The following is a 26,273-nucleotide window of genomic DNA, read 5'->3' on the forward strand; positions in this document are numbered from 1 at the left end:
CTGTGTATGTGTGTGTGTGGATGTTCATTTATGTACATTTGTGTGTATGTGTACAGTTGCATTATGGTATTCATGTATATGTATGCAAGTACATATATGTGGATGTGCTATGTATGTTCATGCATGTACACGTTCATATATGTGAAAGCCAGAAGACAACTTTAAGTGTTGTTCCTCAGTCATCCTACCTTCTTTCCCTTCGTTCTTCTCTCCTTCTATGGCTTTTCCTTTCCTCTCTTTGTCTCATTTGTCTCCTGACAATTTCATCACTGACCTGCTGCCTTCAGCAATTGCCTTGCCTCACCCCCAGCACTGGCAGAACAAATGTAGCTTGGCACCATGCATCTTGCCAGGAAACACTTTTCCAAGTATCTCACTGTCTCAGCCTCAATAGTATTGGCTTTACAATGGCACCTTTGAAATGTTAGGAAAACACTTATGAATAGAATCCTATTCAACTAAGGAAAGAAACTAGTAGTATATTTATGGTGTATTTCAAATTCTTATGTTATTATGTAGATACCACAATGTTATGATTAAAGGTGCTGAAAGTCATCAGATTTGTATTAAAGCATTCAATTAAAATAGGTAAATTTGAGAAATCTAATATCCTCATTAGCTACAGTTATCATCCAAAAACATGACTTTTAAACATTTCATATATCCCATGAAGAAATATTGAAACAAATATAAATGTATGTATAATATATACATTTAATATATTGTCTGCAGTTTAGGTATCACCTACCAAAAGCAGACATGATTATTGTGACTATAGAATTATGGTTAATTTTGCAATATTTACTTAAACCTGTATAATATACAAAAGAGTATATTTAAATATATTGGTGAAAAACTATATGAGGTCAGTGAAGATGGCTCTTTGTATACTTGTCACTCAAGCCTGACGAGTGGTTTAGGTCCTTGGAACCAACCTAAATGCCTGCTGTAGGAATGTGGCGGTCCACTCTGTAATTCTAGGGTTCAAGTGCAGAGACACAGAATCTCTGTTCTTGGGCAACAAGAACTTCACCGAGAGTCATTTACCAGCCCCCACCTATGCTCAATGTTACTTTATAGAAAAAGTCCTTGAGTAGATACTGTGTTCTTATATTGTGCTTTTATATACTAGGTCTTTGGGGGAACTCTTTTATCTACTCATCGTTGGTCATAGATTATTCTATGAATACAGAATATCTGTAATAAATATCCAATACAGAGAGATTGGATATTTAAAGGTACGTAGTGTGTGTCATGTTTACCTTCACACAAACGCTACGGGGTTGTTGCTCTATTTCTCACTTAGCAGTTGAGGTGAGCTGCTACTGGACATTAAGAAAGGGGCCATGGACCAGAACTCATACCAGGACTATCCAGTGCTAAAATACATACTCCTTATAAATGAACATCTCTCACTTTCCTACAAGTGATTGTTTAACATTTGTTAGCCTGATAGAAAACAGGGGCACTTAGTTTGTGTTGGGAAACATTAACTAAGTAGAGCCTCCTTTCCAATAATCTCTGTTAAATCAGAAACACTACGACTAATTTGTTTTTAGTCAAAATTTATTTTGTAAACCATTTTTATTTATTCTAAATACTAAAGTTTTTATTTATTCTAGACACTAAAGCTTATCATGTTTCAGTACACTGTCTTGTCAAATTATTGAGGTTAATTTGGACATATTGTTTAAAGTATACATGGTTAAAATATCTGCTTTCAAAAGTAGACAATGATTCACATACATACTACACAAGTGCATAGTTAAAATTGAATGCCCATTATACAGATTTTAATAACTAGATCACATTATTCATATTTACCTAAGTACTTCTAACACTGATACTGAAATCACTCAACGTTCTATTCATAAAATTTAAATTTTACTATATTAATTTAGTATTATTTGACCATAGGGAAGAAAATCTTACTAGCTACATTTTGGAAGTACTGTGAACCAGAAACAAGAAAACAATGACAATGTTAGGTATATAAAACCATTTCTGTTTGTTATATCAGAATTTGTGCAGTCATGTCAGAAGTGGAGTTGTGTGCTTGAAGTTTCTTATGTTAATGGACTGGTCTAGTAAATTCCTTAGGGCTATACATTGCCTAACAAGCTCATATCCCTAGTTTTTATCCCAACCAATGAGAACAAAACTAAAGTGAACAAGAACAAGAACAAATCTCATCCGGGAAATGCAGACTATGTAAAGCCCTTAGAATAATTCCTAGTGCTATACAGACAAGACAAAATGAAGATTCCTGATATGGATAATGAAGTAAAAAGACAAAATGCAGACGTTCAAATTAAGCAGATGAAGGGATCTTAGAGAGAAATATGAAATAGTTGGTAGAATATGAGTTGGTAGAATAACTCATGTTTTCATAATAGTGCTACCACAACCTGAAGTATGTTTTCTTACAAAACAGCTCATTACTAGGGAATTAAGAGCTACAGTGCTTATGCTTAAATATTAATAATAAAATAAAAATAAACTTGTCATATGTATTAACTTTATTAGATATTCAGGATATTTTACTGAGAAAAACAACTATAAATGTACATATTTTCATTTGAAATTTGAAATTATTCAGTGATCATGTAATGACAGCAGAGAATTATTTTCTCTGAGAAAAAGAGGCAGAGTCTGGATGATGAACTAAGACATAATTGAAGGGTACTATGAGCTGCATCCATAATGTTGGGATGCTTAATTAGGACAGAATTGAAGAGTTGGTGTGTGCTGCATCTATTCCTTCCTGGAAAGAAGAGCTTTAAAAAAAATGTACATTCTCTTGGGTACTTTCTGAAGGGGTTTCCATACATTATAGTATATGAGGTGTATTTTACAATCATAAGACATATAAAACATATAATATAATTAATATAATATAATATGATAAAATATATTTCTGAGACTTATGATTTTTTCAATAATATATATATAAATAGATCAATATGAGCATATTTTATTTCATGTTTTATGATAAATCTATTATTATAATTATATTGCTTAACATAAGAAGAAAATTCATATATATTTATCTTATAGAATAACTCCATGTATGATATATATCAAAATATTATAATCTTAGGATGGCCCTTGAATCATTATTTTTAACTTAAATGTTTTTATAACCTATTTCATTTTACTTTTTGATATGTTCACACTTACATATTTTCAAATTGCTTTTACCTTTTACCTTCCAATTAATTCTCTTCAATGACTGAACAATAGACTTCATTTTTCTTTGCTTTCTGAAAAAAATATGTTAATCTATTATGTATGACAAATATGGCTTTACCATGAAAGCATTGACTTCAGACTTGAGATGAACTTGTGCTGGGCGTGGTGGTATACTCTTTTAATCTCAGTATTCCTCAGATGGAGGCAGGCCTATCTTTTGGAGTTTGAAGCCTCCCTGATCTACATAATGAATCCCAGGCCAGGCAAGATTACATATTATAAACTATAACACCACATCAACAAAAATAACAGCAGCAACAAAGATGTTCCATGTGCCATTAAAACATAATCAGGAGACTTGTACTACTCTATTCAACTGAATACTAAAGGGAGTGCTCCCCCAGGCAAAAAATACATTTAGTATATAGTTATTTCTTAATTGGATTTTCTACTATTAGATATTGCCAGTGGAAGTTGCTACACAAACTAAAATTGATTTGTTGGTAATCTATGTAGTGCTACTTGCCAATGGACTATGTCCAAGGTAACATGTACCTAGACAGATATACAAACAATAAATAAAAATAGAGTCAGGAGCAATCACATCCAGGGTATTGGAAGTGAAATGGTAATTGTAGTTTGTCTTGTGGACAGTTCTTAGGTCAGTCATAGTGAGACCTGGCAAAATGATGTTCGAGTCACATACTTCTTGAACAGACTGACCAAATCTTCAAAAGCTAGTATACATTATATTAGAGAAGGAAAGGGAAAATGGGGGATACATTGCATAAAATGTGTGTGGAAACCAGTCTAACATAGTAAAATGCTAAAAGAAAATTTACCTGAGGCAAAGATAGAAAAATGCAGGAAACAATGAATATTATAATATAAAATAAGCACATATGTGTTTTAAGAAATAACACACTATTTATCGGCAGATGCTCCATAGCCTGACAGTTGGTGTCTACCTTGATACAGAGTCATAGAAAAGATGTTATCTGCCCAGGCTTAAATTATCTAACATATAAAATCAAAGCAATAATAAAATAGATCTCAATTTGCTTTTCTGATGATTAAATGTGTTTTTTGATGATTAAGCCCTTAGAAGAATGTTGCCTTTTTATTGCCAGTAATAATTCTTGCACATAAAGTTAGTTAATGAATTAAGCACGGCTATTAAAAAGAGTATTCCTCCTAGAGTCAAATGCTAGTTAAAAGATTTTTTAAAGATTATATAATTTACAAAGTGAGATAATAAGCAAAAGGGGGAAAAGGTTCATAAACTAGAAATAAGCTCAATAAAGAGAGAAGACAATTAAGGCTTCATCAGGTCTCAGAGAGGGAGTAAATGAAGGCCTCAGGAACTCCGAACATAGACTTATAAAAGGTAATGTGGAAAACTAGGTGGCCTATCACCAAAACCGAAACCCTGTGACTCAGTCAGTTCAACAACATCAACTAGTGTAAATAACATGAGTTCAGTCGGGGCACTTATGCCTCAAAGCAGGTGAAGGTAGCACATGGTGACCAAGGCTTCTAGCTTTACATTATCATAATGCAGATAGTCTGGAGGAAGTTTTGTTTCCTTTGTCAGAATGTTTCATTAAATTCTGCAGACTCTCTCTTCAATGACCTAAGCTATTCCTTTTCTTCCATACCTAGAGTCACCCTTACTCCTAATAGACTGACCTAATGGTTTATCCAAATTGTTTACATTGACTTTGATCACCTCAGAACCACTCAGAATGCATCAAAATGACTAGCTCCTAGAGGGTGGGCAATGTAAAAAAAAAAAGTTAAATGCTTAATTAGGTTACTTATGAACCTTGCAAAAATACTTAGAAAAACATATTGTGGAACTTCTTACATTTATTGAAACAGAAACAGGTTGGTGAGGGGCTTGGTTCACATAAATCATGGTACAGCTGCTACTGTAATTCGTTTTATTGAGAAAATACTAACTGGGATTTGTGGCAACAACAACAACAACAAATTTTAAGTAGACAAGGGGACAGTAATCCAGAAGGCTATCTTATTGAAGCCTTATTATAAATTTAGGAAGGAGTAACAATTTGCATAAAATGCCTTGAGCCTCAAAGGCATGTAAGAAATGCATGCTGACAGTGCTAAAATTTTTTAATATACATGGCCAGAGATTATTTCACTAGTGAAAAATGTATCGTGTCAGACAAGTTCAGAAATCAGTTCACATAATTCAAACTACATATACATACCTATATGTGTGTGCTTATCTTTGGGAAGGACTATTTTCCCTCTCTAAGCAGATTTTAACTGCCTGTTGCTCTTCGTCAAGGGCTTCCAACCCATTGCAATTTCAGCAATGTGCCTTGATATGTCAACTGGTGTTGTGAATATTCAGCAGCGATACTGTTGAGATTTCATGGCTGTAGCTTCCATACAGTCTTGCATCAGACATCCCAGGAGTACATGTACCAATTTGGACTGGAAAACGTCAAAAGTCGCTCTCTGTATTTTGACTCATTGTGCCTTTCTGTGATGGCCTTCTTTTGGGGGGAAATAAGCTACATTAGTAAGGCATGAGGACTACATTTTTCTGTGGCTACAAGGATAAGCATGTGGAAAGCATTTAAGAATTCTACTGCCTTAACTCAGTAGCACTAATTATAATTGTAGGTTATCCTCTGATGGTTATGACCTCACTAGTTATGTGTGTTTGCTTGGATTTACAATACCAGGCATGATTTCCCTCTTCTTGAGTAGTCCTTAGGTCCAGTTAGACAGCTCTTAATTGTCACCATGATGTGATGCCAGTACTGAACCCTTAGGCCTGTCTTGGCATGCTGACCATTGCTGTGCTCCCCAGCATCACAGCTGTGTCAGATTATCGAATGCTTTTCCCCTTTGGCAGCTTATATAGTTCATCCTCAGAGAGGTGGCTTTGGGTCAGATTCTACTTAATTCCTTTGATCCCTGTGTCAAAATGCATGCTGTCTGCAGCAATCAAGGAAATCCAAGACTCTCCTAAAATATTATATTATTGTTGTACTTAGTTTCTTCTTATTAAACTAGACTAATTTGAATTATGAAACATCACTTATAAACTCTAATATTTTATGAACATTTTATTTATTAAGGCATAATACAGAAAACACTTATCTTAAAATACAGTTTATTATGAAAAGGTTACTCAGTAATTAGATAAAGATTTCCCTTCAAATCAACATGAAGAGTACTATACCTTTATTTCTTAGAAACAGCATAATACGATAGATATAACATGTTCCTTAGAATTTGAAAACAAAGAGTGCATACTTTCTATAAATTCTGGTAATTTTATAACTTTGAAAACTCAACTATTATTTTTATTCAACTTATTTTTGTGATCATATTCTAAGTATTAAAGTCTACTCATATGACACTAATTTAATTTAGAGGTAGATTTCTCCAGCAAAACATCAGAAAGTAGATTCCTCCATGTGTCATCTTATTGAGTACATAACAACAAAACTCTTTGCTATAGTGCTGCAGCCACCAAATAAAAGTAATTCTTCCTAGCTCTAAAATCAGCTACAGAATTATATGGTTATCTTTAATATGAAGGAGAATCTTGCCCTTACTCCATAACTTCCATTGGACAGCAAGTCTTCGGCAGAGAACTTGGTTTGTTCAGTTGGTCTGTTTGTTCCAACAGTACACACTGCATCCTATTTTTGTTTCAGATAAACATGCCTGTGTTTTTAAAAATTGCATTGAAAACATCAATAATATATAGTTATCTTGTTGAAAATATTGTATAATAATGTAGTCTCATAGATTTAGGCTTGTTCAATTAGTATAAGTATCTTTGTAATATAGACAAAAATATGCCAAATATTGCAAAAATAATGGATCAATACTTGGTTTCCAAAACCTAATACAAAATATATTTTTGTTAAATATAATTTTTAAAGAGACCATTATGAGTATGTCTTGGTTAAGACTGTGGAGAGACACAATGAACAAGGTAACTGATATAAAGACAAACATTTAATTGAGGCTGGCTTACAGTTTCAGAGTTTGAGTCCATTATGACATGGTAGGGAGCATGGCAGTCTGCAGGCAGACATGGTGCTGGAGAAGGAGCTGAGAGTTCTACATCTTGATCCACAGGCAGCAAAAAGAGACTGTGTCTAAACATGGGGCATAGCTTAAGCATATGTAACCTCCCAAGTCCTCTTCCACAGTGACACACTTACTCCAACAAGGCTATACCTCCTAATAGTGCCACTCCCTGTGCACAAGCATTCAACATATGCGTCTCTGGGGGCCATAATCTATTCAAACCACCAGAGAGTGGTTCTTTACTGATCATTTCAATTTCTAAACCAATGGTTTCCATTCCAATATCCAGCCAAATATATTGGTGTTTGAAGATGAGAGTTACTTTTTTTGAGAACTAAACTCTCCACTTATCCTTTCCACAGATGCAGCAAAGCATAAGGAAAAAGCTTAAAGCATTAAATGAAAACTTCTAAATTCTTGTCACTGTTCATTAATTCCAAGTGAAAATTCTTTCCTTCAATTAAAAATAAAAACATGTGCAGATTTTTCTGTTTTTCATTCACAAGAAACTATTAAAAAATAGCTAATGCTTTAATTCTAGACACATGAAAGGTAACAAATTACGTAACAGGATAACCAGAACAGGCCTTCTGGTTTAGACCTGCAGTTACATATTGATAGTCCAGATAAATATATAAAGATAAACAGATAATCAACAGATCAATAAATGCTTTATAAGGATAACCAGTCAGAAAAGCTTTTTTCAACTAAACAACAAATGGAACACAGTTTAAAAGGCCAAAGCAAAAGGATTTTGTAATATTTGATTTTTTTTATGGCACAGTAGAATTTTATAAGTTATATTTTGTTCCAACATTAGAACTCTGAAAGAACATGATGCCATAAAAGGTGACCATGCAATAAAGACCCAGGAAGTATTCGACGGGAGGGAGTGGGGGAGCGAGGACGAGGAAGGAATACAGAGAGATAACTAACTCTAAATATATCTGAAAGGATATAAAAATCTACTAATGCAGCATCTCCCTAAAATATAAATAAGTGTGAATATAAAAAGAGTTGGAAAAGTTTTCCTGTACTGACAGTGTCCTTCCTAGACAACATAAGCTAAAAAGAGAGAGCCTAATGCCAGGAAAGGGTTAACTCTTATGAAGTCTCTGAACACTAAGGTCAAGTAGACACCTTAGGACTAGAGACTTTGATCATTCCTCTCGGTCACCCCCTAGATCTTGGCAGTAAGTTCAGAATTCTGAAGTTGCCACATACTTCATCCATAGGAAATTGTGAAATCTAGCTCATATTAATCTGTGAGCATCATCCAGATGTGATAGTAGCAGTAATATCATGTGAGTGGCTAAGCACATATGGAGGCGTTTTCTCAGTGGAGACGCCCTGCTGTCCACTGGTTCTAGCTTTTGTCAGGTTGTGGCAAAACTAGCCAATACACTATTCAATCTTCTAAAGTTAGTGACTGTTCTGGCTTGAGTGAAAATACCCCCTCCCCTCAAGGCTCATAGAGAGTGGTACGATTTGGAGGTGTGGCCTTGTTGAAGTGGGTGTGGCCTTGTTGGATGCAGTGTGTCACTAGGGGCTAACTTTAATATTTCCCAGGGCTCAATGCAGGGCCAGTGGCTCATTCTATCTTCCGGCTGCCTGCCTATCCTGGTGTACTACTCTCGGTTACCTCTTCAGCACAATTTGTGCCTTCATGCCGCAGTGCTTTCTGCCTTGACAGCAATAGATTAAACCGCTGAACTGAGGCAACTCCACTTAACTATTTTCTTTTAAAGGAATTGTTGTGGTTGTGGTTTCTCTATACAGCTATAAAACTAAGATCATATGTGTGTGTGTGTGTGTGTGTGTGTGTGTGTGTGTGTGTGTGTGTGTGTTCTGATAAGAGGTAATTTTTATTAATATTAATTTGTCGTTTTTCTTTTTCTATATTGCCACTTGTTAGCAGCCAGTTCCCTATATTCAGTATATAATTTCCTTTATTGATTTAGGACATATAGAATGTTTACCAAAGTGGGATGGAGAGTAGAGAGAGTAAGTGCGCATTTCAGTCAGTTGCTTCATTTAGGCATCTGTAAGAAAAATGGGAAGAAAGGAGAGACCTTCAAGTAAGGATATGAGTCACACTTAAATTTCAACGATATCCAGGTGAGTTTTAAAGACAATCTGAGTCCTACAGTACCTCATTATCCATTATCCATTAGGTCCTGGTACAGAGCAAATATAATATTTTAAAATACTCGTTACAAAAATAACTGATTTTTACCAAAATTGTCATATGAAAGACCAATTAGAACTATTAGCATTAGGAATGGGCACTTGGTAGGAATAAATTAAGGTGTATCTATGTCGTTTAAAAAAATAAGAAACATCATAACTGAAAGAAAAAATAAAGTAAATTGTGGCATGATCCCAATTTAATAAAAATACTAACTCAATAAAAGGAAATTATATATTGAATATAGGGAACTGGGGGTTAACCTACTGGCAATGTAGAAAAAAAAATGACAAATTCCTGTTAATTAAAATTGCCCCTTATCAGGGGACATAGAAAAAGCTCAGCAAATAAGACCATATGCTGCTCTATCAGAGGACCAGGAACTGGTTCCTCAGATTCACCACAGTACTTAACAATCACCTTTAAATACATTTCCAGAATATATGATATCCTCTTGTGGCTCTGTGGGCAATATATATATGTATGTATGTATGTATGTATGTATGTATGTATGTATGTATATGTGTGTGTGAATCTAAATGTAGGTATAGCTTGAGATATTCAAGTCTAATATATTTTATGTTAATGAAACCCAGCTGGGATCATAGAAAATATCTGGCATTTACAGAAGTACCCAACCCATTAGCCTTGAACAATTTAAATTATTTTATATCTGGGTTTGAAAGTAACATAAGTACTAATTAATTTAATAAATAGTTATAGAGTAGAGAGAGAACATCGCTTTATGTCAATGATGCTTGTATCCAACTTCATAAAGTGTATCACACAATTCACTAGAGTCAGTTTTGAAGATTTTATAAGTTTTTTGTATTACATATTTATGTGTTAGTATCAATTTTATCAAGGATAATTGACTCCATTTAGCTGTTATGTCATATATGCCTATATATGTAATGAAAATAATACTTAGGAGGAATGAAAGATTTTCACTACAAGCTACTTTGATATAAAGCTGACAGGACATTACATCCGAAAGATGAAAGGATTGAGTATAGCAGCTTAAAATAGAGGCTAAGCAATTTAAATCCACCTTGTGATTAAATTTAGGTAGCAAAACTCTTCGCTCAGAGTTCATTGATTGAACTGGATACAATTTTCAAACATCACCCTGAATTATTTTATATAATGAAGGAAAAGACGTAGGAAAAATGTCAAACTTTGAACACAAGAATCATTTCCTATACCATTTGATCTTTAAAATACCAATATTGTATCATGGCATTCAACAGCGAGAGGATTCTTCAACAATGATAGAACATCAGGCTCCTCATGACACTTCATACATCACTCAAGGAAGCCCCTTGAGATCTGCGGAAATGATGTTTACTTTTGAGAACCTTCTCCCATCACAAAAGCAAAAGCATTTTTTCTTCTTTTATAGTTGGTGTGTGCTTGTTTGGTAAAGAAGTCTTGTAACTACTGGGTATATCGCATTAGTACACACTGAAAATCAGATGTATTTTGTGATTTGCTTATAGTTACATTGCATTATTCTCACTCTGGGATTTGCAAATCAGGAGGCATTTTTAAAAGCCAGCAATTCCCTCTGGCCAGAGTTCTTTTTGCTCATTCCACTTGGCACTGTTTGGTATTGCACAAGAGCTGTTTCTTTTCTTTCTTTTTTTTTTTTATCATTTCTTTTTACCTCATTCTAGATGCATTATCCTCCACAAATACCATTCATAAGAAAATGTTTTCATATATTTCATAGCAGGAGTATCAACAAAAAGTTATTCATCCACTTCTTACATTTATAAATAAATATTATTTAAGAGAATAATTCTTTTAGCATAATAAAATAAAAATAAGAGAATGATAAATTTACTTGATCCATAAAATACTTTGCTTTTATTAAATGGAATGCAATCATGGCCATGAAATAAACTAATATTTTTATAGAATTAAAATTACTGTTTTATGAATATTTATACATAAGTATAAATAAATCTTACTTGTATAAAGACATACTTGGTAATTAGATGATAATACAAATGGAATATATAAGTATATCTTTTAAATTTTTTTACTGGGACGAGAGAAAGTACAGTGGGATACAGCACTACTGCACACGTGTGAGGACAAGAATTTGGATTACCAAAATACAAATCAGAGCCAGAAATCAGTAAGTGGAACGTTACAATGTCAGGGATGAGAAGTGATGCTCTCTTCATTCAGGCTGGTAGCTGTTCAGGGAAGGCTTCACAGAGAAGCATTTTTTGATTGTTTGTTTACTTGCTTGTTTATTTGTTTCATTTGAAATGTGAGACAAAAGGAATAACCTACAATGTTTGTGTTTTAAAACCAAGTAAATTGTTTTACACCTTCCCCATGATGAAATCTGGGGAAAGACATGATGTAAGGCGATTCCATTAATGACTTCTCAATAAAGCTAAAAATGATCTAGAAATCTCCTTGCCCCCATCTCTTTTTCTGTGAATTTTTCAATGTAAGGGATGATGTGCAATCACACTAATTATAAGGACAAATAGCTATAGAACTCAATAAATTCATCAAATCATACATCTGATACCCTTTGAGCGTGGTACTACAAAGTGCCTTTCTCGACACAAGGAGATGTGAGAGCACGTTCTAGGAAGCAGAAAAATATCACCTTTAATATAACTTTCTGCAGGATGATTAACCCTACACAACAGAGTAGCATTTGCTGCATGATTGTAATATACTGAGACAGTAAAGTTGCATATGAAGGCTGATATTGTACTGTGTGTTATATAGATAAGGAAGAGGAACATCAGGATAGCCAGTTATAGATACAGATTCTTAGTAATGAGCCAAAATGTTGTGTTTGTTATTATAGCACCAAAGACCGTTTACGATGAAAATATAGTTATTCAAAGATCAGTCACTTTATTAAGGTTTAAAAAACCAAAACCAAAAACCAATAAACTAGCCTGCTTTTTTTTTCCTTTCCTTTCTTCTTGCATTTAACCATGTACTTACCCTTTATATTAGGAAAAAAAAAAAAGGAGAAGGCAGTTATCTGGGGAGAAACACGTTTGCATATAAGTTATAGGTTTTTGTATCTTGAAGATAGACAGGAAATACGAAAGAATATTTCCTAAAATCACTTTGGTTACAAAACAAAAGACAGTGACCTTTTACTTTTCCTTTATAAAAGGAAGCAGTTGCTTTGATCAGAGCTAAATTAATTTGCTTCTAATTACACAAAAGTGACACAAAAGTTATCAATCAACCAAAGTATCTTCCAAACCATCAATCACTTCTTTAGTTTTATTGTCTGTCAATAATGAGGACATGACATTTTAATCTCTATTATCTCAGATAACTAAGTACAAACCTAAAACTTCCTCAAAGTCTCATTAGGAAAGCACAATGACACAAACAGAATCTATTCTATGAACTGAAAATAAAACAATGTAATTTAAAGAATTTGGCTTTCTAAAGAACTTAGGGAACAAATATGAGTAGACGAGGTCCCTAAATGATGAATAACTACAAGAAACCGTCTCATAGAGTATGGTGGGATGGGTCGGGGCATTGCAATAAACCATAGAGATATTTCCATCAAAGTCTCTGCCCGTGAGTTTTCACAGGCTCAACAGAAGGCAATGGGATCATTTTCACTTGCTTTTTTACTAGTGCCCTAACTAGTGATACCACAGCCTGTTGCTACTTCCACTGTTACTTCTGCTTCCCACATTCAGTAAGTGTATCTACAATTGTCATCAATGCCAGAGACACTCTGAGAAGCTATAAGATACTTTGAAACTCCTGCCAACTTCTAATATCCCACTACTGTGTCACTTAATAGAAATTTACAGGAAGTCATCTAGAAAGTGAATCTGGGAAATACTATTTGCATCATCATAGATGGTTTAAATGTTATTCTATAATGGTACCATATCAGATGTTCTTATAGATGAAGATAGGGGGGAAAAACTAAACACACACACACACACACACACACACACACACACACACACACACACTCACACACCCCAAGTATATCTCATGGGAAGATGTAGAACAGCTTGTTTGTTTATTTGTTTGTTTAATTTATATTACACTGTTTTTTGAATAAGAACAATTAAGACTATACATGAATACAATCTGTGCTAAGACACAAAACTGGAAAACTCTTTCTAGTGTATATATCAGTAAAAGAGATTTATTAAAGAAGATTAAAAACAAGAGGAAAGTATAGAAATGAAGCTGCTGCATAATATGATGAGAGTAGTTTTATAAAATAAAGAACATAAAATTACATATCTGATCACTCAAATGAAGATGTGGCCATAGAATAACCAGGAGTGTGGAGAATATTGAGGCCATCACTGACCTTCATAATAGCTTCTTTGAAAGAGTTTGTGGGCAATTGGATAAAATTCAGCAATAATAGAACTTGATGAAATAGTGTTTGCACGTATCTTATTTATGTATGCAGCTTTGTATGAAAGAAAAAATTTAAGATAAGATGAGAAGGATAAAAGATCTAAGGAAAATTGTATTGTTGTTTTCCCTGTATTTAAAGTGGAAAACGATACAGAGTACACTGTAAAACTTATTGTTGTTATAGAAAGAGCAGGCAGAAATTGTAGGAGGTAAGGGTGTGTTTCAAATGGTCTGGGAGACAAAACAAACTGTAAAGAATTTATCCATTCTAGGAATAGGTTAAAAAACAAACAAACAAACAAATTGAAAGTGCATGTGTGTTCAATATCTGAAAAGTGTATCTGTTCTGAAGAGACAAGAAAATTGTCTTGTGGTTGTTTTTGTTCCTCATTGTTAGGAATAAAAACAAAAACAAGTAAGCAAAAAAACCAAACAAATAAACAAGAACAAAAACACCTGTTGTAGGATATTTCATGCGATTGTGAACCCCAAGATTGTGAACCGTAAAAACCTGTTTCTAGTTGTGAGGTAGCTCAGCTCTTATACACACTTTCAATCCAAGATCTTTCAGTACACAGACTGTAATAAAGTTATCCCTCAGCCTATCAGGTCTTTACTACCTGTATCCTCTTCCCCTGTGGCCTGGTAAGGCCTCCTGCCAGAGGGAAGTGACCAATATTGGGCGGCCAGAGCCCACGTCAGGAGTAGTGCCTACTCCCTCTACTCTTCTTCCAGTCTCTGATGGGGTCGAAGAGCATGCAGTTTAGTTTTACAGTTAAGCTTAGTAGTTTCGGAGTTAAGATGTTTTTAGGTCAAGATAGATGTTTTAAGTTGATAATGATATGATAGAGATATGATAAATATTGATTTACATTCAGAATTTTAGATGCATCAAGATAGGAAAGATGTTTTCTTCAAGGCTGCCAAATACAAATTGATAAAACACTAAGTATGCAACATTTTATAACTCCAGATTGTGTCATGGTACTTCTTGCTATAGATAGTTTATTGTATATGTGTGTAATAATATAAATGCATATGTAAAAATAAAAAGGTTTAATAAAAAAAAAGACAGTGTGGAGAAGAAAATGCTTTTTAGCTTTGGCCTTTGCTTTCCTCTCCTGTGATGCCAGCCTCTGCCCTCCTGGGACAGCAGCTGAGTAGGGAACTTTTTTCCTCCTGGGACTTGGGCTGAGTAGGAAGGTCAGCTGACTGCTTTCTCTGACTCGCTGTGCTAGCAGGTTTTTACCCTAGCATCTGCATCCCAAATCTTTATTGGTAAAATTGAATGTTTTAGGATCTTCTTTTTTAGTAACAACAAAAAAAGAACAAAAAACGAACTAACAAACAGAACCAAGTATGAAAGAAAGCAGAATTCCTTAATACTGAATATAGGAATAATTTAACCATTAAGTTTTAGTCTCTATCATCTGACTTGGCATTATCATAATGCCCTTTACATTTTCTAATTAACATGAGTGATTGTTAATTGTCTAAGGAACAACATTAGAAATCACTCCAGTGGTGAAGGAATGAGATTGACTATAATACAAAGCAAAGAGCAAGAAAAAAAAAATCATCCTTTAAAGATCTCATCAGAGTGCAACCAAAACTTTGATTGCCTTGATAGCTACAAAATATCAAATGTCTTGAGTAATTATTGGTGGAAAGGACTTGATGTAATCAGGCTTTGAGTGGAGCCTGGAATAAGTGGCCTTTGAGATTTTGTACAGATTGAAAAGTAACTTGTGAATTTTATCTAGGAAAGAGATTATTAATTGAGTGTTAAAGAAGTCAATCACCTTTGAGATTTACTGAGGGTTCTAAGTGGAGGGGTGTTTAAATTTGATATTAAAACTTTGAGTGTGATACATTTGTTATAATGACAAGTTTTAGGGCACCATCTTAGAAGCATAAGAACAAAGAATGAAAGTGCAGACAAGGAAATGGGGATCCAGGAGGGGATGGGGTCCTTAAAGCTGTGCTGAGAAGGAAACCTGGTTAGAATGGTAGACAATGTTGGTGGAGGGGTGCAATCCATACCTTGTGCTTTGATGCCGTGTTAAAGTGGCAGTGTGTCAGGGAACAGAGGTAAGCTGATTATAGCAAGCAACCATAAAGAGGCTCAATTAGTTCAAATGAGAAAATATAGCTGTCTGTAAGGAGCATAGGGAAATGAGGTACCTCAGGAGAAATACAAGGTTAAGTCACAGAAGGAAGGTGAAGAAATTCCCAGTGATTGGTCTGACACACGCCGTGTAGTTCCCTGACACCACTCCATAACTATGAGTATAGGATGGAAGGATTTATGAATTGAGAATAGGAAGAATGGTGGTGAAATGTCAGTCTTATTGAAACTCACCCTCTTGGATTTTCCTGGGAAGCAGAAGATGACTTCTCATTTAAATCTCTTCTTGGGGACTAAGGCCCTCTGCTTTATAGATAGTTGATGACTAATTGTTGGGGGAAAGGTATACACATTTTGAATTTATGAGAAGTACACTTGAACATTTTTTGAAAATATTACCTTGTGCTAAAAAAAATCCTGCAATGTCTTTGGCAAAATACAAGAGAACTTTGAAACTAAGACCATCATTGAATTAAAAGAAAAATGAGAATATTTTGATACTAGTATTAATTTCACACTAGGAAAAGTTGGGGTTTGCTCAGAAAATGGTCATTTTTATGAATGTGTGGTAAACCTTAGTCAGACATGATTATAGAGTTAAAAAATATCAGCCATATATAAGCTAAATTGCATAATATTTTAAACCTGTCTCCATATAGTCATCAATTAATTTTTAATTACTAGTATACCAGTTATAAAATCATGGGTTACTGAAAATAGGGAATATAAATGCATCATCTTCAGCCTTTCTTTCAAATGATTATATATATATTTTTGCTTTACTGCTCTTAGTTCCTTGTCACCTCCTTTCCATCTACATCAACACCTTTCTGTCTCTAATTAGAAAACAATCAGGCTTCTAAGGGATAGGAAATATAATATAATATAATATAATATAATATAATATAATACAATTAATATATATAGAAGAGAAATCTATTATATCACAATATAATAAAACAAAGAAGGAAAATAGGCCCAAAAAAAAGACACAGGAAATAAATGTAGACAAAAAGGTCCAATCATTTGCACTCACAGGAACCTATAAAATCATTACCTAAAATTACTAAGTATTGTTCCTGCTTAAAACATTTCATAAGGCATCAATATCAGTGCCATGGGCCCAGGACGCTTCCGCTGCGCTACTCTGCTACCTCAATATCAGTGTCATAAAGCATAAACTAACTAAAAAGAATTCAGGCCCTTATTATTATTCAAGGCCGGGGACATGGTGAGACAGTCCATTTAAAAAAAATTAGTATGTGTGTGCGTGCATGTGTGTATGCATGTGCATATGTGCATTTGTGTATGTGTGTATATGTGTGTGAGAGTGTGTGTATTTGTGTGTTTATATGTGTGCACAAGCATGTATGTATATGCATGTGTATGCTTGTACACATGGGTGTGTATGTGTGTCTGTGCACATATGTGTATATGCATTGCTTTGCATAGATGTGTGATTCATGGATATAATGATATTTACAAAAAGTCTTTAAACCTAGATTTCTGGCATCGGGAGAGCATTTGGTGCAGTTTGATACTTTGTCTAACACACAGTTCTTAGAAGCCACTCAGCTCTTCAGAGAACATCTTCCCCTTAATAATACTGATACAAAGGAAGGAGGTTTCACTGAGGCAGAAATAAGTGACATCTTTTATTATATTTGAAGTGATCACTGTTGTCCAGCACAATGAGCTTATTTCCTCTCCTATAGTAATTTTCCTCCATCCCTGGTATAATAGTGTGCCACAAACTGACTTCCAGGAACATGTCACAGATTCAATCAATTTGGAATGACACAGCACTGTCATTCCCATAAGTGTTCAAGCACTTCCAGGAATGACTAAGAAGCAAAACATCGCCCACTGACTGCCATGCTGACACTTGCCCCTTTGAAGAAGACAGCCCTATTGAATGGGTGACAATTATATATATTTGAAGTATATTGTTTGAAATTGTAAATTTTCAAAAAGTGCTTGAAAACAGTGAATTTTCTGTTTTTGAGCATGTTTCAAATGCTCTGCAATATTTGATGTGCTCTGTCAAAGGACTCTAATTTCCTCTATACACCACAGATGAAAAGCTATGAAGTACAGTCAGATAAAATTGACACATTTTCTATCTGATGATTTTCAACACTTTTTAATTAAAATATATTTAAGTCTTAGGAAATTAATTTTATACTGTTAACAATACAAATATCAGATGAACCAAGCAAAGAAGCTCACTATCTCATGAGCTTTAATATTTATATAGCCCTATAATTAAGCAAAATATTATTCACTGAGAAAACTAATAACTTACACTTACTTTAAAACTTGTTTATGATAAATCCAAAATAAAACTGTTGGTTGCTTCATATGCAAAATGTAGTTATTTTTATTTATGCTAAAAAAAATGTAACAAGGGCTGTTTTGCTGCTCATTCTCAAACATCTTGTTGATATTATTCTATTTGGGCATTCCGTAAGGTCAGTTTCTAAAAGAAAAGAAAAATTTGTGTGACTAGCTTGCTTTTATTTCACTAAAAAGCTAAGAAAATGGAATATATCTGAATTTTATAATTGAAGACATGCGAGTAAGATATAAAATTTGATGATAGCTCATTACTCAGGTATCTTTCAGTGTTGTTTTCTATTAATGTTATATGACCAATTGCTCAGAATTGTACACAAATTCACTCAAGGAGCACAGAGAGTTGAGGAGGGCTAGAAAAATTAAGTTACATAGAGGAAAATAATTGGGTTATTGATCTTGAAGTTCATGATATTTATTCTTGTTCTGCTTCTTGTTTTAGGATAATTTTACTTGACAATAAGTGATCAAAGGTCAACAAACAAAGCCACAGAATCTGTACCCATTTCACGCATCTTGTGGAAGAAGATAAGAATAATGCTCTTTCTCCAAGCTCACCATTGAAAATGAATTTTATGCCCATACATGGTGCAGGATATGTTGAGTACTTACCGTTGGGGCCTAAATTATTTCCAAAGTCAAGATGAAAAAATAGAATAACCTTACAAACATGAGGTCCCCAAGTTCAGTTGGGGAAAGCATTTTTTTTATGAGTATTTGGTCAGGATAGAAAGCTATGAAAGCCATATTTAGCTTTTCCTATAATTTAAAACATGCCTGACAAACAGACACATCGGAGACAGAGAGGGAGAAAAAAAGTTGCCAGGGTCTAAGATTTAACTTTATGAATCTGAGGGGAATGCAGTAGTTTAAAAGCTGGCTTGGCACACGGATGTGAGCGTTGTGTACCTCATCATTCCATCATCGTTGCTCTTAAACTACACAACCGCACTCCCATTTGCCGGTTAGACATGGTCCAAAGGCAAACAGAGCCAAACACAGCTTGTCTTAATCTTCTCATTTATCTACCTGCATCGTTTTCCCTTCTCCTTTACATACTTACAGTTATCCAAATCGCATAAGACCTTTGTGTTAGTTTTTCAATGCAGATCTTATCAGACTCAAAAATATCACCTAATAATCAAATTACAAAACAGCATGTCTATAAATTAGTTTAGTCATATGCGTGACCTAAAGATACTTGGAATGGAAGATATCCCCTACTCTTATTGCACATAAAGACAATCTATCAGATAAAATTCTAAGCATCTAAGCCTGCATTAGGCAAAGTAACAAAATGTGTAGCATAAAAGAAGCAAAGAAGTGTGTGTGAGTGTGTGAGTGTGTGTATGTGTGTGTGTGTGTGTGTGTGTGTGTGTGTGTGTGTGTGTGTGTGTGTGTTAAGCATATGAAGTAAAATCAAAGCTGGAAGTGATATAAAAACATTATGAATTGCTATTGGATAGAATTCATTATCACTGGTTGATAATCACGTGATTAGATAAAAACTGAACTATGAAATAAAATGAAGACATTAAGAGGGCATTCTAACTATGAATAACTATTTGCTGAGAGCCTTACTTTAATTATTGATATGAAGTCCAGGCAGTAATTAAGAAAACTGTGCCTTATCATTAATAGAAAAACTATGTGCATATTTGCCAAGGCTGGAACTTTCTCCATTGCTTTATAGCCAGCCATAGTTTATTTTCTTGTTGCAATAAAATACCTCAGTATAATGCAATTTAAGGGACAAAGTGTCTACTTTACTACAATTCTATGTTACTTTCAGTCATGATAGGATGATCAAAGCACCAGGGAATTGAGGAAGCTGCACACTTCCATAATCAGGAAGCAAGAGGAATTATTGCATGCTACATTTCTCCTTTCAATAAATCCAGGACCAAATCAGGAAATCAAATCCAGTCACTCATGGTGGTAGGGTCTCCCCAGCTCAATCAAGGCAGTCAAGACAACCCCCCCCCCAGATACATGCACAGAGTTTTCCTTGTCCTAGTTGACTCTAAAATTTTTATCAAGTTGACAACTAGTATTGACCCAAATAAAGCTCTGTAGGCTTTGATCTTTTTAAATCCTACTTTATTTGGAGTTCCTTAATGCCTCTACTTCCCTTTCAACCCACCTGCCCTTGATAGGAGAGGAGAGAGGTTAATGAGGGCAGGAGAAGAAGACCATTTTAGACTCAGTTCCTTGGGCCAATTCCATTTTTTGTCATCAGGATTCCAGCAGACCCATTAAACAGCAAACCAGGAATTCAGCAAAAGTGACTCCAACTGCAACAGCTGGAGCCCAAAGCATCAAAGCATTATCTGGATCATTTCTCTCTAGGAGCATCTCAAGGTGAAGCAGTGAACAGCCAAGAAATGGGAAGTTATCAAAAAGCCAAAAAAACACATACATGGAAAAACATATGTGCCCATTTGAAGAAGTTCCTCTTCTATCAGACAAACATGAGGTGCCTTCTCACAAGTTTGTATTCAGTGCACAACCATCACATGCCCTCACACAAATATGTTTCACATCTACACTTGGGATCAAAACAAAAACCAATTTACATCCACTACAGAGCCCAGTCTACTTTTTTTAAGATTTTAGTTTTTCACGACATGTTTTTTTCTGTGTATCCTGGCTCTCCTGGTACTTGCTTTGTAATCCAGGCTAGTCCCAAAATTCATGAAGATCTGCCTGCCTCTGCCTCCCAAGTACTGGGATTAAAGGTGTGTGTCACCACCACCTGGTCCAATCCATATTTTAAGTACTGTTTCTGTTAGTCTTTGTCTTTCCAGTAATTGTTTATTATTTTCTAGAATTGATTCCTGGATATTAATATATATATATGTAATATAATATAATATAAATAATGCTCTAAAATTTAAAAAAATCTAACGTGGAGAGATGGCTCAGTGGTTAAGAGCACTGTCGGCTCTTCAGAGATCCTGAGTTCAATTCCCAGCAATCACATGGTGTCTCACAACCGTCTGTAATGTGATTTAATGACCACTTCTGACCGGTAGGTGTACCTGCAGATAGAGCACTCATGTACAATGAATAAATCTTTAAAAAAAAAAACTAACCACATTTTATGTCTCTATTCTAAGAAGAATTTTACATAAGCACAGGCAAATTAAATTCTATAGCTCCTTTTGTACCACTTGACAAACTACCAGCAGAGAAAGGTAAATGCCATCTTGGCTACTACCCCTGAGGTCTGCAAGGGAGACTTGCTTATAAATTGTCCTGGTGCCATAGTGGAACTAAAGTTGTGAGATCAACCAACCACTAGTTGATTGAAATTGAAGCCCACTACTTAAGATGGAACCCATGGCCAACTGCACCCAGATGGCCAAGAACCAGAAAACAGATAGGCCATGGATCTAGAGGATACAAAATACTACTGTATACTAAAGAAGCATAGCAGTAAAATGGCTCCTACCAACATTCTTATAACCATAGATCAATGTCTTGCTCATCCATCATCAGAGAAGCTTGCCCCTGCAATAGAGAGAAACATACTCAAACACTGGACAATGTGCAGAAAGTGAGATAATCTGGGGATACTCATGAGAGATACTCATGTCTCAGTCAAATTCTATTTTAAAAGTGAAGGGAATCATGTGCAAGTGGAGCTGGAAAGACTGTAAGAGCCAAAGAGAATGTAAGACACCAAGGAAACAAGGCCTGAGAGATACAAAGGGGCTTACACACATAAACTTACAGAAACATTGGCAGCATGCACAGGATCTGGGCAGCTCTAGGCCAGATGAGCTTCCAGTAATGAGAGGGGAAATGGACACAAGACCCAGTCTCTAAACCAGAAACCAGCACTGACTGGGTACACAAACCACTTTTAAGGACAGGTCCAATTTTCAGTAGGAGAAGGTCCACATAAAATTAACTCAGTGGTATTTTTGGAGAATTTTGTTCTTTGTTTTTCTATACTTACAGATATTTTTCACACCTATAATGGCTTCTTATTTTCTTATTATTGATTTTCTGAGTCTGCAAAATGTGATTCTTAGTGTCTGTTTTTGTTTATTGTGCTTTATTTTGGGTATTTTTGCCTGCTTGTTTTGTCTTAGTCTGGTTTGTATGTTTTTATCTTATCTTATTTTTTATGTGTTTTTTCAAATAGTATTTATGTATTTATTTATTTTTACATATACATTTATATTATTACAGGTAAGTAGAAAAAGTACATACAGCAAGAAGAACTATGACACAATCAGGGATCATATGAATGTTACATTCAAGGTGGTTAGCAAATTGCATATGGGTACCTTGTAGAAAACATCTTTCCTATCTTACTAGGTCTAAACTTCTGAATGAGTTACAGTATCTATCCTTTCTTCTCTGCCAACTCAAAACCTCTATTTATACCTAAAAACATCTTAACCTTTAAACAGCTTAGATTAATAGTAAGACTAAACTGTCAGGACTTCAACCCTACGTGTTATAAAAATAATATTATTATTTTAGAATTCTGTCTATATTCTACTGAGAGAGAAAAAGTAAAATGTATAGATTTGGGTATATGGGTAAATGGGGCATCTGGGAGAAATTGGGAGGGGTAACCGTAGTATAATTTCAATTAAAAAATTCTTTTAAAAAACTGTAAATGGATGGGTGGGTGGTGCCGGCCCGTAATCCCAGCACTAGGGATAATAAACATATTAATTTTATTAGATAATATTTATTGTTTGTTAGTCATAATGCCTGTGACATGCTGTCTTCATCAAATATCATAGAGCAACAATGCCCCAGGACCAGGAAAGCCAAATCATGAATAAAAATCTCTGTTCTGGCAACAGGTTATTTCATTTGGCCTTGTTGACTAGTCAGGTCCCCAGCAACCACCTAATATGGCAGGTTGTTGTCATTGCTCTTGGGTACACTCCACAGCATGATGTAAGACACTCTTACTGAACACTTCACATACTTAAGACATGGAATGCTATATGAAATTCTCAAAGAATTACTTTCCAAAGATGCTGAAACAAAATAAATAAGCAAAACCCATTCCCTTCTCAGTCACAGTGCTGGCTGTTTTAGTGCTTCTTGCATATACATGGAGAAGAATATTAGCCCCCAACACCATCCACAAATGTTTTATGTTAATTTCTTTACGGTAATTTATAGCAACTTTCCATCTAATAATCTTCATCCTCTTCTGTCTATAAATTTCCAGTAACCTATTCGTTTTTAGAGCTGAGCTTAACATCTATCATTTCCTTAAGATTACAATTATAGTGCTGGAGAGATGACTCAGCCATTAAAGACTCAGGCATATACTTAAAAGAATATAATTGTGCTTTTCTTAAATCAGATGTGATGGCTTGTGTTCAAAAGTGCTGAATAATTGTCATTCTTAGTCATTTATTTTAAGAGCTCTTGTGAAGGCAAATTTGAACAAAACAACACACAACTCTAGAATTCCCCCCAAGTGTCTCTTTTAATGTTTTCCAGATGGATTTCCTTTCACACTCACATCGTTCTGTACCCAATCTTGGATTTTAACATCAAGTTTCTTAGGAAAAACAACAACTTCCAAACTGTTGTCATATTTGTAAATGAGATACCACATTTCTTGGGCACCTGAATGATTTAGTGTTGATTATGTGATTCAAACCAGAGCAGGAAAACTCAATCCAGATGTGTGGGTTGATAGGCTACAAAATGAAGTATTCACTTCCACTCAGTTTGCCAAACCAGTAGAATCAAATCATCTTCTCTTGGCCTGAGGAGCTTCCATAAAAAAGAATCCAATGCTCAGTAGTAAACACTGGGGTCAGATAGATTTCTGCTGTTGACTTTGATCACATAAAATAATTTATGCTCTGAAACTGTTTTACCACCGCTGAAATGGATTACTTGGAGGCAGAGATTTAGTTAATGGTTTCTTTATTGTTTATTTACTTGAAGTAATTTTACAATGCTTGTAAGAGAGGCTTTGCAGTCACATTCACTTTTAAAATGATCCAGCCTTGATTTTTACAAATCTTCAGTTTTTTTCCATGAAAACCTTCAACAGACAAAGGCACACAAACATTGACTGACTATGAGCATTGATCAAACTTTCCCAATCCATCTATGTAGACTTCAAGTGTTTTTTTCTCAATAGTAGTTACTCTGTGGAGCCTCTAATGCCTTCCTAATCTAACCCTACGTTAGATGATTGTTTTATTCCTAAGTGATCCATTAACAACTTATTTAAGTGGTCAACATTGATTCCCCGAACATCTCTTTATTCCTGTGTTTATAGTTCTGCATTTACCAATTTCTACTCTCAATGATATTTTTTCCTGTATTTAATGTTTTGGTACATAATATGCTTCCCAATGATCTCAATATTACCTTGTAATTCTGCATACTCATGTTTAGATTCAAATATTAAAAAGTAAGAAAATTAATTTAATCTTGATAAATGTATAGTTGCTGCATGGGTTATATATTCAGTTTTGATATGTACCATTATCGATCATAACTACCAGTTCTCTCTCTCTCTCTCTCTCTCTCTCTATATATATATATATATATATATATATATATATATATATATATACACATATGTGTGAATGAATTTGCCTCCCCCTTGAAACTGGATATGTTCCTCTAAACAGGTACACAGATTAAAGATGCTGTTGATTAAGCTAATTGCAAGACAAAATTTTAATATATAAATGCTGGTTTATTGGAAGCAGCTCTTTGCCACCATACAGGGGAGAGGCAGAGGAAGAGTGAGGGAGGGAAGAGAAGAGAGAGAAAGAGAGAGAGGAAGAAGATGACAGGAGAGATACAGAATGAGAGAGGAGACCAGAGGAGAGATAACCAGGGAACCAAAAGTTTGGATTATATAGAGAAAGGAAGTCCCTGTCCCTGCGCTAGAAAGTTCAGGATGGATGGTGGGATGTGCTGCCCATGCCCTGTAGCAGCTAGTGACCAAGAGATACCTGAAACCTAACACCCCGGGCTTTTGTTGATGAAAAATGGATGGGGTGAAATAATCATCTTTGGCTACTTCCTGCTGATATTGGCCAGGGGAGTCAGAAGGGTGAGATGTTGGCCAAGTGTGGGAACAGTAGGCTGTTCTATTTTCTGTTCAGGATCTGTGTCATCATCTGCAGCTAGGAAACTGCCAACCCATCAGAAGCAATCTGTGAAATTTAGGCTGAAGTACAGCAGCTGGACCTAAGAGTATGCTGAAACATGTATATTAGGGATGGAAGATAAAATGAAGGAGTTTAGAGAGAGAAATTTTTTTCTTTGATGTGCATTTGAAACTCCTAGGCCCATGATCTTCCAAGTTGGGGTGGAGACAGTCCCAAAACCAGGGGAGGGCTGGTTGATTGATAGTACTTATTCATGTCCATTTTACCTGTAGATGCCAGTGGACTCTAGTGGATCTCTTGAAGCATACAAAAATATTCTTAAATTTACCAAAAGAGACAAATTAGCTTGGGAGACAATATAAAATGTGATTAATGTTAATGCTCTGAACAGTTTTAATACAACAGTAGCATAACAGGGAAAGAGTTTTTATGTACCTTAAATCACCTTCTTATTAACAACCTTAAAACAACTTCTTGGACCTTCAAACACTTTTTTAGAAGCTTTCCTTCATAGTTTGCATTTACCAACCTTAAAATGCCTTCTTAGACCCTCAAACACTTTCCTATATCCTCATAACATAGGCTTTCTTAGATTCTCATACCTTAGAATAAAAAGGCAACTAAAACATTGTTTTTGGCTGTTAAACTGACTTCAAACTCATCAGAGACCTGAGAAGGACAAATTGTTTCAGGACGTATAATCTGAACAGCCTAGGTATTGATTAATATAGAAGAGGCTTACCTCTTACTTAGATGACTTCCTAGTACACTCCTGTGGTGTTGATGGCTTCATTATGTGCAGACG

Source organism: Acomys minous (genome assembly GCF_964271855.1).
Source record: "Acomys minous genome assembly, chromosome: 4".
Lineage (NCBI taxonomy): Eukaryota > Metazoa > Chordata > Mammalia > Rodentia > Muridae > Acomys > Acomys minous.